Source organism: Lynx canadensis, chromosome X (genome assembly GCF_007474595.2).
Source record: "Lynx canadensis isolate LIC74 chromosome X, mLynCan4.pri.v2, whole genome shotgun sequence".
Taxonomy (NCBI): Eukaryota; Metazoa; Chordata; class Mammalia; order Carnivora; family Felidae; genus Lynx; species Lynx canadensis.
In genome coordinates, this window is record NC_044321.2 from 27,247,810 (window position 1) to 27,269,159 (window position 21,350).

The 21,350-nt window shown below is 38.5% G+C and overlaps 1 protein-coding gene and 1 non-coding gene across 5 annotated transcripts in view; both read right to left on the reverse strand.

Moving 5' to 3' along the window:
• DMD (dystrophin) overlaps positions 1-21,350 on the reverse strand; it is a 1,834,617-nt gene that overhangs the window by 881,089 nt on the left and 932,178 nt on the right. The gene's annotated exons all lie outside the window — the stretch shown is intronic.
• Positions 905-1,089, reverse strand: LOC115508001. Its single transcript, XR_003966900.1, has one exon. It is a non-coding gene; the product is annotated as a U2 spliceosomal RNA (small nuclear RNA).

A 21,350-nucleotide genomic window follows, 5' to 3' on the forward strand; every position in this document is an offset into this window, starting at 1 on the left:
AAGTTACGGAGAAGACTACAAAGAGATTCTACTAATAAAAAGTTCAAATCCATGCAAAACTGTTGAAAAATAGAAATGTAGGTATTAAAAATATATAAGCAAACAAATAGACATGAGAATGACTTATTCAAAAATCAAAATAGTGATTACTTTTAGAATGGGAGAAAAGGTGGTGATTAGGAGAGGGAAACAGGGGGCTTCCAAGATACTGATAATGTTCTATTTTTCGAACCCAGGAGGTTGGAACCCAGACATGTCTGTTTTTAAACCTATGTTGTCCAATATGTAAGCCACTGGCACTCGTGACTCCTGCAAATTGAAATGGCTTGGAGGTGTAAAATACACACTAGATTTCAGAGACTTAGGTCATGAAAATGTTAAGCATATAGTTAGTAGTTTTTATGTAGATGGCATGTTTAAATGATCATATTTTGAAATAGGCTGGATTAAACAAAGATACTATTAGTTTCTCTGCTTCTTACTTTTTCTAATGCATCTAAGAACATACGTGGCTCACATTATGTGTCTATTGGCCAACACTGCTTTGGATCCTCTCTGTAAATTTTACATTCAAGTGTATATAATATATTTCATGGTAAACATTTTAACTATATGTCGGTGTTAGTTATATAATAATATCCACTTTTTCATCATTAAGGACATAAGAACAAGTGGTTTTAATTTCCAAACACAATGTAAAGAAGTTCAAGGTAGCATATCCAATTAATCTTCTAAGTCTTTCTTTGGAGGTAGTAGCTATACATTACTTCAACGATCCCCAAATAATGGAATGTTATTAAATTGAACACACACACACACACACACACACACACAGAGTTCTTGATAATATGCTTTAAAAATCTAAAAATAAATAAATAAAATAAATAAATCTAGAAAAATTGGCCAGGATTTTCACCAAACTAAATTTGCATGATTAGTTGATATATTGAATTATCGGCCAGTTGCTGAGAAAGGAACGGAAATTCAATAAAATCCTATACGGATCAGTATAAATAAGTTGACTGTAGCAACTACAAAACTTAGAGACTTTTTCTACACTTGATCTTAGCCAAAAGGCCGAGAAGCGATGAGACTTTTTCTAAATTAAGTTGATTATTTGAGAAGCTACAGAATGCCAATATTTTAAGTATCTCTCCTTTGGGGAACTCGATCTGACCACTCAGTTTACAAAGAAGAAATATCATCTTACTGTTCAAATACAAATACTTCATCTGAAGAGATGAGGTGTGAATATCTACCAGCTTCTCTGTTTTCTAATTTCTACTAGCAGCAGAACGTCACGTATAAGCCAAACAGGATTTGTAAGAGGAAAAGGAAATTACAAGGCGGTTGGTACAGTGAATTAAAATTTTACTTGAATTAGTTGTCACTAGTATAGAAACATGTACACACATAAGACACATATATTACATATTATTTAATATATATAACATTTTATAACACATATTATATGTGTGTATGCGTATTTCCTCCATATTTATCAATTATATAGATTGAGTAAGAAAGGAAGTTCAGAATCGGACAGGGAATTCTGATCAGCCCACAGAATGGGGGATACACAGAATGGTTGGGACAAATACTGAAAGAGTGTGCTCTATTGCAAAAAAAGAAGTGGGACTGGAGTCAATGAAACCTTGGTTTACCTCCCTCCATTCGTTCTCTTTGCAACTTTGAGGAAATTGCTACAATCCTTAGTTTGCTCAACTACTGTATACTGACAATCTTACCGCTTTGAACGATTCCCAGGAATATTTGAAATGCGTGGTGGCTGGCATATTGCAAATGGCCACTACCTCTGCAGTATTATCCTCTTTCCCTATCACCAAGGAGGGTCAAAGAGGGGAAGCAGCATTAGTTCTACTGTTCTGTCCCCCTCACTAACAGTGTTTGATAATCCACATTTGAGTGAATTAATACAAGACTTTAATCCAGCAGTAATACCAGTATCTGCATATCCCTCTCAGTTAACAAAACTACACGGATTAAAACAGGAAAACAAAAGCCATTTTATTCACAATGCTAAAGGAAGAGAATGGTGGACCTAAAAAGCGGAGGAAGCTAAATTTCAGGCAACCTGACATGAACATCTTCTCAAAATAGCAATGGGGAAATACTCTTCGTCTTTGAATATACAAAAGGAATATACAGTTCTATTATTCAGAAAGAGAAAAACATTTAAACTCTAGGTTCAGCTCTAGATGGGCAGTAGAGTATATGGTTAGGAGCAGTGACACTGGCTCTACAGCCCTGTCCTGGCTGTATAACGTTGGCAGGTAATTTAGTATATGTGCTGCTGAGGTGAGCACAACCTTGGGCAGGTAATTTAACTTAGTTTCTTCATTTGCTAAATCACCATATTAATAGAACCTACCTTATAGGATTGTTGTGATGATTGCTTAAATTAATGTATAGAAAGTTTTTAGTCTAGTGTCTGACACCTAAGAAACATTACTGTAATTCTTAGGTATCGATATCATCATCATCATCATCATCATCATCATCATCATCATCATCATCGCTAGTGTTCCTGAAGAGCATGTGAACAGAAATTAGGTCGCTATGCAGAAAATCCCCACTTATTTAGTGATCAGATGTCCAACAAATGCAATTTCTCTCAATCGCCTTTTTTTGGTTGCAAAATTCCTTTTTCTTCCTCTAATAAATGTCATGGGGACCCCAATATTGAAGTCAAATCAGAATAGATTGGGTTGAACCAGATTGGGAGCCTCAAGTCCTGATTCTGCGTATTTCTATTTACCCTACTTAGTCGTGTCTGCAGTGAGTCAAAGCAAAGTGGAATATGGGCATTTACAGTGGTTAAAAAATAAGGGCACCTGAGTGGTTCAGTCGGTTAAGGGGCCAAATCTTGATTTTGGCTCAAGTCATGACCTCACGGTTTGTGAGTTCGAGCCTCACATTGGGCTCTGTGCTCACAGAGCAGAGCCTGCTTGGGATTCTCTCTCTCTCTCCCTCTCTCCATGACCCTTCCCCATTGATGCACACACTCTTGCTCTCTCAAACGTAAAAAAAAAAAAAAATAAATAAAGCAGTTAAAAAAACAAACTATAATAAAGCAACAAAGAAAATGTATAAGGACACTTGAAGACTATCTCTGGATTTTAAGTACTGATAGCAATAGAAATCTTACATTTGACTTAAATAATACCAGATAAAAGCACTTTGAAAGACATATTTTTAAAGTTTACTTATTTATTTTGGGAGCCCGAAGCAGGGCTCAAACTCATGAACCATGAGATCATGACCTGAGCCCAAACCAAGAGTTGGATGCTTCACTGAGCCACCCAGGTGCCCCTGAAATATATATTTTAACCTGAAAATTAACACTTAAAAATAGATGTAACATTTAAATAATGTCAATTTTCAGTAACTACACTCCAATATGGTAACCACTAGTCACACGTGGCTCTTGAAATTTAAATTTGAACTAAAATAAAACTCAAATTTCTTAGCTTCCCTGGTGATATTACCAGTGTTCAACAGCCACGCATGGCTTGTGGCTATGGTACTGGACAGCACAGCGACAGAAAATCTCCATCATCAGGCAAACTTCTATTGGATGGCACTGATTTAGAACATGTCACTATGTGGAAAATTATACTGCCAATATTTGGTGTATAAAACATTACTATAAGCAATAGTAAAATACTACACAGGTTGGGGAATACTTTTCCTTTCATTAAATTCACTGCAGATAATGAAACAATTCAAATTTAATTTTCTGGAGGATTTTATTTTCTTAAGTCCTTCTCTTAAATTTCCTACAGTATAGTTTTTATATGATAAATACAGAAGAGTAGGAAAAACAACTGTCATGCGTTAGCATCTGCATGACCTTGAGGAGATCGGGCAGTCTTAGGTCTCAGGGCATCCAGTAACACAGGTGTAATGATAGTTATCTACCTAAACGGTTTATGAGGGACAAGTGAGAATGTGAATACAAAAGCCCTCTGTAAACTTTGGAACCCAAAACAAATGCTAGTTATCATTATAATCATTTCTACATTTTCGCTTGGCTGAATGTGAATGAAGTGTATAATTTCTGTAGAAACAGTTGAGCTAGTCTGAAGGAAAATGTCACAGTTAAAGCATTTGAGAAAAAAAAACATATTTATGGTCCAAAGACTCCAGGGCTACTGATTAGAGAAAAAATGCATTTCTGGGTAAATACATTTATATGGGAATTATCTGGTAATGTGTATTTTCTAGATGTGAAGCAGAATATTTTGTTAAATTTGATAAAATGATGCCTCATCTCCATTTTATCAACTGAAAGACATTGATTTTGACTTTAGCTTGAGAGATAATAAGCTCAGAGCTGCCACTTAAGAGCATATTAAAACTTCAGGAAGTTTTACAACATGCTAATTTAATGGTTTATTAGCTTACTTCATTTAAGGTTACAAAGAACTGAAATGATCTTTGTGAAGTGTTGATTTAATCTCATTCTACAATGGGACTTAATTTCTGCCTAGAAGGCAAACTTACACATTTAAATTTGGAAATTAAAAGAAACAAATAACCTGGTATATATCAGCGATACTAAAGCTTGAATACATATATATATATATATATATATATATATGTATAATTGAAAATTAATGTAATTCAGCTGCTCAAGATTTTAACATTCTTCTAAAACATACAGTATCACTCATTACACACTGTTTTAAAACTGAACAGAGAATCTGAAAAGCTTCCTCCTCTATATGTTTTTTCCTCCTCTTTCTACTATTAAAGAATGCACACATTTCTCTTTGGAGCACACAGAAGTATGCATGTGTGTTAGTGAGGTTAATGCTAGTTGCTGTAACAAACAGATCTGACAATTTCAGTGACCCAAGGGGAAAAAAAAAAGCACACTCTAAAGTGAGCATTCCTGTCTGTACACAGCTCTTCTCCACAGACTGATTCAGGGACTCTGGGTCCTTCCACCTCATGCTTCTTCATCTCCTTGGGCTTTGGAGTCTTTTCCATAAGGTCAGCAGCTGGAGAGAGGGAGGTGGAGAAGGCACGCCTGCAACGTAACCCCCACTCGGATTCCACTGGTAAGAACTAGTTATGTGGCTCTAACTAGAAAAGCAAGAGGGACTGGGAAATGTAGTTGTTGGCCTGATGGCTGATCCTCACAAGAACTCTGCACTATGGAAGCTGGAGCACAAATTTTGATAGACAGTTAGTTGCCTGCGCCATGGTGTAGGTTTGAGAGACCAGAGATGTGAAGAGCTGAATGCTATTGAAACAAAAAGGAAACCACTTGAGATCTTGCCTATCTTTGGTTCTGTTCTCTAACTTCTCAGTGAAAAGAGAAAGGCGGTACCTCTCTTCCTTTTAACTCCTCCCCCTCCCGGAAACAAGTAAAAGATGGAAGGAATCCCAGCAGAGAAAGAAAGCTTGGCGTAAAGAAGGCAGGGAGTCCCTAAGATGGGAAAATTGGAGATCTCCCTGACACTTGTGGACTCTTTCTTAACACCCTAGGCTGTAGTCCTTATTCTCGACATGAAGTAAAGCAGGATGTCACTCAGAGTTACAGCCCACTACAGGCACCCTGTACTACGATCTGAAAAAAAAAAAATTCCAAGACTGAACCCGTTAGACTGTTAGCTTTGGAAAAAGACTGTGGAGCCCCTTGTCCTTAGGCTACTCCTTGGATGACTGTGATAGCCCCTGATGTCACAAAAACTGAGTGACCTCGAGTAGAGAATAGAAACATCTATCATGTCTTAAAGACTATCAAATGCCTACAAAAGACCAAATGCCCCATCTTCCCTGACCACAAGAGATCCTGCTTGACCCAAGAAGGTGCATGGCAGATCCTCCAGTATTTACACAGTTCATTCATTCATTCCACACGGACTTACCGAGCACCTGCTATGTTCAAACTCTGGGTTTGAAATTGGAAGCACAAAGGCAAACATGAAAGAGTCCTTAAGCAAGAAAGTTCCAAGGTCATGTTTGCATTTATAAAAACCACTCTGCCGAGTGGACAAGAAACCGGAGGGGCAAGAGTAGAGGCTGGGAGGACACACAGTACACAGGCTGCTGCATCCGTGCAGGTGGGAGATACATCCTACCCAGGTAAAGCAGTGACTGAGAATGGAAAGAAGCGGATATTCAAGACATGACTGATTGTAGATATGGCAGGACCTGAGGAATGAATGTGCTTGGTTGGGGGACAGTGGCACCAGTGTCTGAAATAAGCAAACAAAAGGAGGAACATGCTTAATGGTAGAGGGGGAATTATGAACTCAGGCTTTGAATATGTGCAATTTAAAAGGTACACGAAGACTCTGAATGGGAGCAGCTGGATACACAAGTCTAGAAGGAAGAAGAGTCAGGCTGGAATGAAAAATGGTGGTTGAAACCATGGAATGGATAAGAATGGCCAAAAGAGACTCTATAGCATAAAGAGTCTGAAATAAACCTCGAGGAACAGCAACTTAAGGATGTCTACAGGGAGAGATTCCAGCAAATGGGATCAAAAAGTAGGGATTTCTAAGGCGAAAGTATTACAAGGACAAGGAAAATGTGTTGTCACGTAAGTTAAATTCTCTAAAGGAGAGCATTTCCATCCACAGACTCTGCTAAAGAATGCTCAAAAATAAATATTTTTTCCAGGTTTGGCAACAAAGAGGCTGCTGCTGGACCTCCCCGAACTGAACTGAAAGAAAGAAAGGAACTGAAATTTACTGAGCACTAAAGTTTCTGAAGAAGTATCTTCTTAATGAGATCCCAAAGTTGTATTGTAAGCAAGCAATGGTAGTTACTACGCATACCAATTACGTTGCCGTTGATGCTATAATGTTGTATTATCAGACAAAACACCATTTGTTTTCTTTTCCCCATGCTCATGTATGCATTTTTTTCTTTCAGAAAGTCAACATGGATTTTAGTTAGTACTCCTAAATATGTCTTGCCAAAAAGCAAGGAGGTATAAGTAATCTAAAGAATATAATGATGTGAATAATTAATGCTCTTTATTGAGCGCATTAAGGTCTAGGAACTGCCTTATATCTCGCCACAAACCTGCATTCTTTTTGGAAGAGAAAACAAGCTGAAGTTCAAGGATCATAAGTTATATGCCAGAGATCAAACAGGTGGGAAACTGATTTGGAGTAGCTTTTCTCCACTTCTCCTAGCTCTTTCCTCCTCATTTAACATTCCATTTCCTTCTTCCTTCAAGCTCCAAAAGTATCAATCTACAGATTTTTATTATTTCCTAATGTCTGATTAAACCTGACTTGTCTCAGACAAAGTTCTCAGAGACTATTGAATAAGTCAATTCAAGAAACACTTTAAACTGTAATTTACTTAGGTAAAGGTCAAACTTAAGAAAAAAAAACTGAGGCAAATAATAAACGCCAGAGACATTAATGTAGACACCTTCTTGCCTCCAATGCTGCTGGGGGGAGGGAGGGAGATACTAGGAAATAAGGAAGACATTGGAATCAGAAATGAGGTAGAGAGACAGAAAAAAAATAATCTAGAAGACAGCAGTCAGTTCCTAGAAGGAAGCCCTCATAGGATACAATTCAGCTTATAGAAATCATGCAAAAATTGTTGGAATTGAACTCAGGGTAGTATAACAAGAACTTGGTTAGTGCTGACACACAAAAAATGGATTCTCTTATTCTAGACAATTCTTACACTGAGTGAATTTAATTTCTCTTGGTTCTGGCATAGTTTGGATAAATGTTCCTTATAACCATCTGCTTGCCTTCCTCCTATTCTATGCTGCCAAACAAACTTCTGTTCTTTAATTTGTTTTGCTAAGTGAACTTAGTCATGGGGAAAAGGTTAGTCCTTGGGGATGATAGCATACTATTTTTAGGTCACCTTTCTTCCATTATAAATAACCACATTGACATTATCATCATTGTCCACCAGTTTGGTGGCTGTAGATTGGGTTCAGTTGATGAAATTCATTTCTGTGCCTACAGGGTTAGCAACCTGATCTTGGTCCCAGAGATATAAATGCCACGAGGAGACTACTTGGCTACAAATTCAAGTATCAGAACTTTTTCTAATGCCTAAGAGAACATGATAGATGCTACAATGCTAGGGGTTGAAATGTATGCTTGCAGACTTCATAATCCTGGCAGTTAAAATGCAAAAATACAGAGAAAATAAAAGTCAAAGACATAGGATATCGGGAAGTCAAACACCTGACATGGGACTTTGAGAAATGTTTATGCCAGACATCCACCCTCCCCTTTTCCCAACAGCCCGTTAACTAACTGTTATTTGTTTTGTGATCTACACTTACTGCTTGCATGGGCGGTTCAGTGGTAGAATTCTCACCTACCACGTACCATAGTCCTCAAACCACAGACAGGACTTATTACAACAGCCATAGCATTTCTCTGAGGGAGACGCATCCACCCCCCCCGACCTATACACGACTTTGTTAAAACGTAATTGGTAGAATTCTTTTAATGTTTATTTATATATTTATTGAGAGAGGGAGAGAGAGAGAGAGAGACCTGAGCCCAAATCAAGAGTTGGATGTTTAACCTAATGAGCCACCCAGGCACCCCTAATCTGCAGAATTCTTAAATACTTTTCTTACGCATCTGTCTCCTTTACCAGATTGTGGAGTCTGTGAGGGAAATTATTGACTCTAATAATATCTATTCAACATATACTATGGACCATAGACTGTTCTGCGTGATGGGGAGTTAGCAGTGTTCAGTGAAACACTCCTCCTCATGTGAATCTTGCATTTCAAGTGAGGGGAGATGAAAAAAATTGCAATTAAAGAGCTTTGGCTTGAAACCGGGCACCATTATTTCCTAGCTATATGACCTTGGGAAAGCCACTCAGCCCAAACTTTGGCTGTGTTATCCACAGATCGAGGATGATACTACTTTACAACATGGTTATAAGATTTGAATGAAATGACACAGTGCAATCTAATAAAAATAGTAGCTAAGCTTTACTGTGCACTTGTTTTATGGCAGCACTGTTGTACTTTAATTGTCACAACAAATCTGCAAGGTAGCTGTCATTACAGGGAGGTTAAATGACTTAAGTAGTTACAAAGTTAGCAAGTGGAAGAGACAGACTTCAAACCCAGGTAGTCTAATCGCGGGGCCCGCCCTCTTCGCTCTGCTCTCCTGTGTGGGCTGCTTTATTCTACATCACACGGCGCCTGCCACAGAGAGGGTATCTGTGACAGTGAGGACGCTAGCAGTTTCCCAGTACAGAAAACCGAAGTCAAATTAACAAAACACAAAGGGGATGCCCTGGCCCACTTCAGTGAAAAGTGCAGAGGCGGGCTGCAGGTGAAGTGCAATCAAGAATCCCGCTCCACATCTCGGTTTTCTCAGACTCCTTCTGGTGTGTCAACTTTATTTCACGTTACCTTCTCTCAGGGTGCTGGAATGGCTGCAGAAGCTCCACGTAAGACAGCTGTATATAACTTAGTCCAGAGCAAGACACAAAGAATTCCTCAGAAGGGGCACCTGGGTGGCGCAGTCGGTTAAGCGTCTGACTTCAGCCAGGTCACGATCTCGCGGTCCGGGAGTTCGAGCCCCGCGTCGGGCTCTGGGCTGATGGCTCGGAGCCTGGAGCCTGTTTCCGATTCTGTGTCTCCCTCTCTCTCTGCCCCTCCCCCGTTCATGCTCTGTCTCTCTCTGTCCCAAAAATAAATAAACGTTGAAAAAAAAAATTTAAGAATTCCTCAGAAGCCTTCGCAGTATGTCCCCTTGAACCTCATTCACTCTTGATAGGTCACGTGCTCATCCTTGAGCCTATTTGGATTAGATTGATCTGTCCAGACCTGGGCTATATGTGTGTCGCTAGAGCAATCAAAGTTGGTCTCCGGAGGAGAGTTCTCACCAGAACAATGATCCGCATATTCACCAAAGGAATGTCTGCCACACGACCGATACATTTCTGTTAAATTAGTTAATTAATGTCTCCAAAGCACATTAAGCAGTTCTCACATATTTGTCCATAATATTTTCTGACTGCAGTGAAATGACAAAAGAACAAACACATGGTAAAAGAAGAAACACTTTTTAAACAATTCCAAGTAGTAACACTCACTCCCATCATTGTTCCTGGCATATTTCTCTTTGCAATTCAGTCATCTACATGGAAACAGCAGAAGGGGAGCTCGGGACAATATGCCATTAATATTTCATACACAATCTGTTTAACACTATACAGTTCATTTTTACGGGAACCTTATTCATCTCCCCCAAATCAAATATTGTTTCTGACTTCCTCATTTTTTTGCCCTTTAAAATTTACTTTTCAGCTACCATCCATTCACCAAAAATCTTTACACATCTAATACTTCGAGCATAAGTCAGTGCAGAATTATCTTATTATTGCTACTAGAAAGAAGTGATATTTTGAACATTCTGTTGTCAATTTGGTGGAGGTCTTTTTTTAACCTAGTGTTATCTGTGTTCAGTGCATAATCTCTTATGAACTGCATCCTCTTTAGGGGGAATATACAAATGTGTATTTATACACACACATATATTTAATGTTTCTATCCAGTGTTCCAGTAAGGTTAAGGTAGACTGAGAGATTTTTATACAAGTGAAATGAAAATAAATTGATTTAGGATGTATTTTATTCTTATTTTAATAATACTTCCCAAGTGCTACGGTTTCAGATCCATACTGCCTCTATTTCACACATGTTGAGTTGGGATAGGCACTCTCATTTTTAGACTATTTTATTGTTATTTGGTCACCAAATATTTTCAATGTCCTTCATACATTCGGTCTGAAATGTGCATGGTAACTATTTATTAATATGTAAATTTAAAGTAGATTTAAAAAATTAGTAACAGAAATAGGGAAAGAAGTATGTGGAAAATATTTAAGTATAAACTACCTTATTGCTACTGCCTCTGGGTTATCCCAGTTTAGGCCACTAGCACAAAAGCTCAATGTTGTTAGGCTGGGAAAAGTTTACACCCTGACTAGAGGGGCCCCTACCCTTTCGCTTTAAAGGCCCCACTTCTGATGATTCTCTAGACATGAGATGTTTGCAAGGCAAAGCCAACGCGCCCATCAGGACCTTACATTCTCATGTTCTGGGCACCCAGGACCCCTGAATTCCCTAGCCAACTGGCTCCAAGTCAGCTTCTAAGTATGGCCAAGGGTTAAGTCTCTCCCTGGAGTTAGAGGGCAGAACTTGAACGTTTGGGCGTGGGTTGGGGTGGCCACACCTGTGTGCACAAGTTTCTTCACGGCACAGGATGGAGGGAAGGAGGTGGGTACAAAAAGGCAGTAGGTTCCTGGCAAAATGCTTACAGTCAGCTCTTCTCAAGTTGCCTCATTCCAGCACAGAACTTGAAGGATTCTAAGAGTTCTAAGTTGAATCTTGACTTCCAGGTCACCATGATGGTATGTTTGTTAAACAAGGTGTAACTTTTACAGTTTAGTGCCTCTCAGAGGCACTAACATTTTCTTGGGGGAGGGAAGCCAGACACAACATGAACCATAAGCAAAGCCACAAACACATTCAAAAGCATTTCCCTGGTATACATTCCCATTGTGTGAATCTTTTGGGATCCATTTCCTTCTTTATCTGTGGCTCTATAATTAAGATTCTCCGAGGTCAATAATTAAATCGATAGTTCATTAGCATTTTAGAAGGAAAAAAGCTCTAAACAACAAATATAGCTCTTTAAAAGGAGAGGTAGGATTTGTTAATTTGGTCACATTTTCTAACTGAATTATTTTAAATGCAAGTGAATAGCCTCAAGGCCTGTAAATATAAATTTGACAGTAGGATTATAAGTCTTTAAACACTGAGTCTCATTAGAAATTATCTACTAGCTTCTGTTTTCTGACAAATTAAAAATATGGTATTTTATCTAAAATTTATAATTTTCAGGCCAAAAATATATACTATACTTTTTATGTTCCCGAGATTGTTTGTCCTATGGAAAATGTATATGCTGAAAGCAGCCATTAAAATAATTATGGCTCGAAATCTGCTAACCATCTTTAACATGCTAAGATCTAATACAGTTTCGTGGGGTCAAAAATAGCATATTTCAAAGAAGACTTAAAATGGAAATTTAATACATGGAAATAAACACTGAAATAAACTCAACCATGAATTTCACACTTATTTTTGCTTTTTAAACACAAATCCAGACTCAGTTCTCAAAATATAAATGTTCTGCTAAGGGAAGAGACGTAGGCTATTTTTCAGAAATTAATTTTCATGGGGAAAAACCATGAAAATAGGACATAAAAATAAACCCTTAACATTTACAAACTAAAAATTAATTCTCTTCTTAAGGAACTATAATGGAAAAAACGTGATTTCTTGCTTTGCAGGTGAAAATAATTTATTTTCTACCTACTTTTCAATACCGTTCAACAAATATTTACTGATAGGTGCCTGTCAGCCAGACGCTGTGTTAGAATTGGGTACACAAACGAACGAGATATTATTGCTAACCATCAGCCCTAAGTTAGGAGGTACCTCATCTCAAGACTAAAGCTACCGTTTTAAGCTTGTTCATAATATCTCAATCAAGAATTCAAGATACAGTTGTTTTCCAAAAGATGAGAAAAGCATCTTTCTATTCAACCGATCCTGGGTTCTAAGGAACATTTGATTTCAAAATTTAAAACAAATGATTGGAAGAGGGAAAGGGAAATTGCCAGTGATGTAAACATTACTCAGTTCAGACTCCAATAAAGACACATGAAGTACCGAAACACAGTTACTTCTTATTTAACCTTCCTGGTTTGTTAAAACTGTTTGGAAAGAACAATGATCAAACACTTGCTGTATGTCAGATAGGGCGCTAGGTCCCAGGCATGAACGTGTGATGTCATAGAGGAACACAGTCCTCACACTCTCTCATATGACTTACATCCTGTGGGCTATTGTATGACACTGAAGGAAGATCTGCGATGGTGGAAGTCCAGGCTTTTATTTTTTATTTTTTTTAATTTTTTTTAACGTTTATTTATTTTTGAGACAGAGAGAGACAGAGCATGAACGGGGGAGGGGCAGAGAGAGAGGGAGACACAGAATCCGAAACAGGCTCCAGGCTCTGAGCGGTCAGCACAGAGCCCGACGTGGGGCTCGAACTCACGGACCTCGAGATCGTGACCTGAGCCGAAGTCGGCCGCTCAACCGACGGAGCCGCCCAGGCGCCCCGGAAGTACAGGCTTTTAAAGAATACAAAGAAATACACCTAATCAGAGGTGGGGGACAGGTGGTGCGATGGTAAGGCCAGTAAAGACTTCTGGTCAGAAAAAATATTTTACCTAAGTCTTGAAGAATATGTACAAGCTAATGAGGGAAAGCAGAAATGGGAGAAGTGGGCAGTGGTAAAGGTTAGGGCCCCTGGGAGTGAGTTCCAGTCCCCACAGGGGAAAAAGAAATGTGAAATGTGAGGGTCGCTGGCCCTGGGAATTTGTGCAGACATTCTTCCTTTTGTAAACCTCACTAGTTTTGGGGACCCCCAGCAAAAGTGACAAAAGAGACTAGAGGAGGAAGCATTTTGGAAGCTAAAAGGACTGGACTCTATCTGGGAGGGGAAGGGGGAGGGGAGAAATGTGGAGGTGATGGTGAAGTGTGGTAGGGGAGGACAACGAAGGAAGTAATCTGCAGTTACATTAAGACATGGTTAATAGACCACATCTCAAAGTTCTGACTTTACCCGTGGAAGAACAGAAGGATTACTGAAAGCTTTTCGGCAGAAAATGAGCATAATCAGATTTTTGTTTTAGGAAAATTACTTTAGGTTGCGTGCAGAAATAGACTGGAGAACAGCAAGGGTGGGATTCCAGAATCTAGGCAAGGAATGTTTTAATACCTAAGCACGAGATCAGGGTCAGTGGGATGCCATGAGCTCAGGTTTGAGTATTTTAAGCTTAAGTATCTGTGGGAAATCCAAATAGAGAAATCTAGTAGACTCCTGTTTATTCTTCTCGAGTACTCTGGAAAAGTATCTGGGCTGGAGTTAACAGCTGAAGGGTCATCAATGTAAGAATGGTAATTCTATTCACACAGGAGATTACCCAGAAAAAGAACTTCAAGTAAGAGAAAAAGAGGTCCCGGGAAAAAATATTGAAACACATTACTACTTAAACAAAGGGCAGACGAGAGACGCACAAAGAAGATAAGAGTGTGAAGTCGTATTAATTAGGAATAAAGTGTTTAGGCAGGATAGAGTTGACAATGGTCCCTAATGAGGGGAAACAAGATAAAGACTGCAAAGGAGCCACCAAATTTAGCAACAGAAGGACCATCAGTGTCCTTGGTGAGAGCCCCTCTCATGAAGCATCACTGGTAGAAGTCAGTGTGTGTTGTGTTCAAGCATGGTTAGGAGCATGAAGTGGAGAGAGCAAATGCAGATACATTTTTCACAAGATCTGTCTGTAAAGGAGAGTCAAAGAGAAATAACTAGTGCAGGACATAGAATTGAAGGGTTGTTTTAATGTTGGAAACTACTACAGGGATGTGTACGTGCTCATAGAATATGTGACCTATTTTCAAAATGCTGATAGGATGCCATTAACATAGACCAACTGCATATATCACATGTCTTCATGAGCCAGCAACGTGGTGACAGTATATTCCCACAGAACATATTCACTGAAGTGTTAACATAAAATATTTTACAAATTAATTACCATCTCTAAAATTACATTTGTAAAACCGGTATGCTTTACTCAATCTCCATGGGAAAGATAGACTGATAGAGACAGAGCATTTATTTGTATAAATGTTGGGAGTTATAAATCGAGGAGTAATTATATCTAATGATAGATTCTTGAAGCTCTTATTATCAAAGATATAATGCACTAACGAAAATAATTTTCAGTTAGAGCCCCCTTCCATTGATTCAAACAAATGACACCGACAGTGTTAACAGTGCATAAATAACGCCAAGCTTTGAGGAATATCAGTCTCTGGAAATGCTCCATTTTATTGGTACTGTTAGATTTTTCCATAGAAAATTTCATTAGACACCTCTCTTTGTAAGTCTCCGTCATACCCTTAATAGTGCCATACACACAGTCAGTATCTAGTAAATTAAGGAGCACCTACACTAGATCCTGTTTTTTATTCACTTTGCTTCAAGGAGGCTACTCTTGAATCTTCAGATTTCTAGAAATTCTTTAGTTCTGGCTTATGGTCATATATGGAATAAACTACTCCTCATTTATTTTTTAAATTAAATTAATTTTATTTTATTTCTTATTTTTTAAATATAATTTGTTGTCAAGTTAGTTAACATACAGTGTATACAGTGTGCTCTTGGCTTCAGGAGTAGATTCCCATGATTCATCGCTTACATACAACACCCAGTGTTCATCCCAACAAGTTCCCTTCCCAATTCCCATGACTCATTTTCCCCTCCCCCTCTACCCCCCATCAACCCTCAGTTTGTTCTCTGTATTTATGAGTCTCCTATGGTTTGCCTCCCTCTCTGTTTCATCATTTATCTTAAACTACTATAATTTCATGAGGAGATAATTATTCAAATTTTCCTTTTTCTGTAGGCATTTTCTAACTGTGTTTCTTAGGCTACAGTTTTAGTTTGGCAACCGCATGTCCAAATCAAGGCAGAACTGAGAGTATCATGGTAGAGCACAGGGTCATTTGTTGAGTTACTTGTTTATTCGACAAACATCTTCTCATTACCTAGGACATATGCCAGGGTCTACACCGGATCTGAGAGATACAAAGGGGAGTAAGTAATAAATAGCCATTGCCCTTTAGGGTTAGACTGGGAAAGAATTCAGACAGAAATAAAACATTATATAATAACGTTATAAAACTCAACAAGGTCATGGGGGTAGATGTATCAATTGCCTGGTTTGGCCAGCACAGACTTCCTAAGGCCATGATGTCGGACTAGGGAGATCATGCATCAGGGTTTGTCGGGAACAGTTCTGATGTACATGTACCTGTTGTCTCAGTACGTATCTTGTCCCTCTCACTCTCCAAGTAAATTAACTAATAAAGATCCTGTAAAATGGGGCAAAAGACTGTTAGGAAAGAACTGCTGTTTGGGCGTGGGAAATGGATTCTTAGGAAGAGAACAAAGGAAATGCCAGGATGGGGTATAAGAGAAACACTAGCAGCTGAGCAGGGGTGTGATGCAGGACACCTCTGAGTAGCGTGGTCATCAGAGACAAAATCAATTAGAGGGGTAGACAGGGCTCCAAGTGTCAGGGCTCTTGTTGTTCAGGCTAAGGCATCTGAACTATTTGGAAAGTAAAGAGGTGCCCTTGGAGGATTCCTGAATCTCAATCCAGATGACATACCGCTACAGAGAGAACAATGCCAATGGAAAAATCAAATTCGATCGTTAAATATCTACTTTGTCCAGCATTTGAAATATGCACAGCAAGTCAAACTCACTTGTAGTCACTGCATAGTCACAGGATGACTAGAATTAAAGCAAATTAAAGCAAAACTTTAGACACTGATAGAGAGCCTCTGCCCCTAGAGGGTTTACAATCTGCCTGTAACCATGTCACGTGGATTGTTTTACCCAGAATGTCGTAATCAGAAAAGGAGGCAGTACAGGGAACTCCTGAATGGAGGAAATACATAAAGCCCAATATGCATAGATGTGTGTATGTGTATTGTGTGTGCATGTGCATGTATGTGTGTGTGTTTTACATAAGTTATTGATCCTGTCCAAGTGTCCTATTTCTCTGCTGAAAATGAGAACCACAGAGCATTCCTAGCAGCATGAATTAGAGTAATCCAGAAGACAGGAGGAGGGAAATCCATTCCAGGTGAAATGAACGAGGGAAACAGAAACAGCATATACAGTGCCAAGAAAGTATGTAATAGACCTTCAAGAATTGAGAATTACTGGGGCGCCTGGGTGGCGCAGTCGGCTAAGCGTCCGACTTCAGCCAGGTCACGATCTCGCGGTCCGTGAGTTCGAGCCCCGCGTCGGGCTCTGGGCTGATGGCTCAGAGCCTGGAGCTTGCTTCCGATTCTGTGTCTCCCTCTCTCTCTGCCCCTCCCCCGTTCATGCTCTGTCTCTCTCTGTCCCAAAAATAAATAAAATGTTGAAAAAAAAAATTTAAAAAAAGAATTGAGAATTACTATGGCTGTTGTTGCTATAATGCATGTTAAGTCAACCCTCTGCCCTTCTATTTATCTTGAAAGGAAAGGCCCTTTGAATTTTTGCAGGACATTCTGGAGTGGAAAACCAGAAACAAGTAGCACATGAAAATCTGGTATGTGCCAAATATCAAGATATTTTCGAATCCGTATCAACAGTGTGTGTTAAAATTTTCAAAGCTGTTTCAAAGTCTTATCCCATTAGATCCTCACAAAAATCTTTTGAGAAGAATTGGATCCTCACTTCCCCATTTTATGGGTATAGACACAGAGACACAGGAAAGTCAATTTCTTGCTTCAAATCACACAGCTAGTAATTAGCAAAGCCTGAGCTCAAAAATATCTCCTGATTCCAAGTCTTTCCACTTTCTAAAATGCACGCTGTGTTCATGAAACAAGTCAAACCCATTACGCTGTCACGAAGATAAACTCAACGATAGATCTGTGTCCTAAGATCTCATTCTCTCAACTCGTGAGTACCCGAAGTCCAAGAATCCAGAGCATCTGTCTATAAGCAGGATATCTATAATAAGTAGAAAAGTAATGCCATAAATCTAGATATGGATTAGCAGGATCTAAATAAGGATTTGGCAGATCACAACTCATATTCAAATATGTAAGAGAAAGAAATGATTACCTTTTACCTACAGTGAGGGTCTCAAAACATTCCTGTACCTCATCAGTAAAACATCTTAAGCCTGTACCCTATATAAATATGTACTCACCAACATAGGAAATTTGAAATTACACCGACACAATTTATTCATGTAGCTATAACTTAGTATGTGTATAATAACACAATACTCAAAACAGTTATTTTTAAAGAATAAAATGGATAACTATAAATCAAAATATTATTATTTTGTTCTCACAACCCAACTGTTCCGCACACATCCTCCTGGGGCATATATGCCCTACTTTTAGGGAAACTGACCTAGAGAATCAACTCCAATGTCATTGGAATGACAAAGTCTTCCATAACCTGGCCCGTTTGTGTGTGTGTGTATGTGTGGATGTGTGTGTGGCATGTTTGTCTTCCTCCCCACTAGACTGTAATCTTGTAGGGGAACCAACAATTCTTTATTCCTTTTTTCTATCTCTCTTCACTCCTGTTCCTTGAGACACTTCTCTAGTGGGATCACTAGACCTTTTGCTCCAAAGGGGTGTTTGCTCTGTGGAAGAAGGAATTCATTTCATCAAAATTTGGGTCTTTGGTTGTTTTTATTTATTTATTTTTAATTTATTTACATATTTATTAAATGTTTATTAACTTTTGAGAGAGAGAGAGGGTGAGAGAGCAAGTAGAGGAGGGGCAGAGAGAGGGGGACAGAGGATCTGAAGTGGGTTCTGTGCTGACAACACAGCCTGATGGGGGGGCTCAAACTCATGAACCACAAGATCATGACCTGACCCGAAATCAGACCCTCAGCTGACTGAAACACGCAGGTGCCTCCCTTTGGTTGTTTTTTTAAAAATGCCTCAGTTTAAGTAAAAGCCAAGGAAATATTTGGAAAATGAAGATTTTAAGAATGAGTTTTCCTCATCACAGTAAAGATAAGAACTCTTTGGGAAAGGCAAGTAAAAGAGACTTGGAGAGGAAGCAAGAAAATTAGATGCTGGTGGATTTCTGAGGAGAGGTCCTGGTGTGGCAGTGTTTCATGAAATGGAATTGCAGAGGCAGTCTCCTCAAATCTCTTGATGCCCTGAAGTACAGCAAGACAATGGCCAAAATTTTCTTGTCCCTGATAGGAGTGTGAGAGTTAGTGGACAAAGAGTGCCAGTCATGAGTCAGTGAGTGAAAAGGAGCATGGACCATATGGCCTTAAAATAGACTGGGAAGTGGATATATCAGCAGATGGCCAAGAGGAAAGACATCCAGACCCAAGGTAGAGACAAGGTTGTGCATCCAAAGTTAATAGTGTATATAGACATATCCTCTGAAGACCATGCATGCTTCATGGACGCTTGGGAACATGGATGCTAGCAATGGAAGGAGAAAAGGAGAAAGAATCTTAATCTGAAATTGATGTGGAAAACCAGGGATTGACATGGTTAAGTTTTCTACCCTCAAGTAAAAAGGGGCACAACCCATCTGTTCAAAAGAATGACTAAGAGATGAGGCTTGTATTCCCTGGAAGCATTCCCCCAAATTAGAGTGTAAGCCAGTCCTTTCGAGCTTTAAAACTAGCATAATCTTCTCTTCCTTGCTGACATATGTTCTATTGAACATCTTTTCTCAAAATAGACCAGTTTCGCCCACGTTGAAAATCTGTCAAGGCAGGTCTCTCCCCCTTTCCTAGTGATCTCCACAGTATTGGAAGGGATGCCCTGGCAGTCCTGGACCTCCCCACCTACTGCCAGGTGGTGCAGATTCAAATGGGCCCAGAGCCCATGAGGCATCTGTGGCTTAAAACCTAAGTGACATCAGCCACATGGTTCCCCAAATTCTTGAAGAACAACTCTTCTGCCTCCTCCTGAGTTAATGTTGGGCTTTTTGACATCCAGTACTGTTGGTTTTCAAATTTTTGAGTTTTGGTTTTTTGTGTGTGTTGATTTTTGACTCTTTAGCATTTTCTCAGTTTTCCTCCTGACCTGTGTATCACTGTAAGTGCAGCACATTCTCCACACATTGATGTATCTTGTCTGTCCTTGAGCATCACCTCTAGTGTCAAATGATGCACATCATATGCAGCTACGACATTCATCACTGTCTCATCATTTACATGTTTTATATCTATCTTTCAATATTATGATAGGCCTCTAGTTTCTAACACTTGCAAATTTGCAGTCTTTACATTAGCCACAATTAAGTTAACAGTCTTGATAAAATGTTTTATAACTAAGGAAGAACACATCAGTTCACATAACAAATCAGTGCCCAACTGTTAACATCATCTCTGTGGCTGGGTGGTGTTGGTGATAGAAGAGTGGCAAAAAGTCTATGGTGGGAGCCAGTCTTATTTTTACCTACGGAAACAAAAACCCACACTAAATTAATAATAATAATAATAATAATAATAATAATAACATGGGGTCGCTATCTATTGGGTTTGTGCTATATGTTAAGCAATGTGCTAAGTGCTTACATTAATTATCTTGATGGATCTTTGTAATAATTTTTTAAATAATTTTGTGGCACAGATATTAACATTCTCTTTTTGAAAATTAAGAAATGGAGTCACAGAGAACCAAGTAATTGGCAAAATGTCACGATGATGGTAGGTACTGGGACCAGGAATTAGAAAGCCAACTCCGTCTCAACGCACATACTCTGAATTGCTGCACACCACTTATTCTAACAAGTTCTAATTAAAGACTTAATTATTTTTTAGAATAAAAGTGTTTCCGCTGTGGTTTGTTGGTATAGAACACATTGTTTAATTCATAAGAAATTAATTATTTGTAAATAATTTTATATACCCATAATATCTAATATCTGAATAGGTCAACGGTTATAATATAGAATGCATGATAATTACATATAATTATAAATTTAAGTATAAATTATAATTGTACATAATCAAAATTATATAATATATAATTATCATGTATTATTATTTGTAAGCATTGTATTAAAAAGAGAGAATATGTGTGTTATATTTGATAGATGATCACATTCACCAAAACCAACTATATAATCTCAATATTAACTGAAATACGTGATATTTAAGAAGTTTAAATATTTTAGAGGTTGCCTACGGCTACACAAGTATACAAATTGATACGGCACAATCTTTTAAATATAAAATGAGAGGAAATGGCCTCAATTAGATTACTACATTTTCCCCATAGATGTGTCATAGTACATTCTAGAGGAAAAAAGAAATTTCTCATACCAAGACTAGAATGGGTATATTTAGCATGCAGATATTGTTTGCCGAAATGCCCTTAGAGATGAAAATGACAGGTAATATATTTCTTAGTACACTTATTCATGTGTTTATTTTTGCAAGAGATAGACATAACTGCCAGCCTCTGGATACAGCTCAGTGGATAGTGACTTCTGCTAACGCTTAATGGTTTCCATATGTTCAATAAAAAATCATTATGAGAAAGTTCATTGAACTTTTACACAAACTAACCATGCAGTGCCCTACTCTAAAAGGTACCTAGAAGGTGAATGAAATATCCGCCTATTTCCTTTTGAAATGAACACAGAAGCATTTTATTTTAGTTGATTTAATGTGTGACCGTTCCTCTTCCCTAAATTATTATAATAGAAA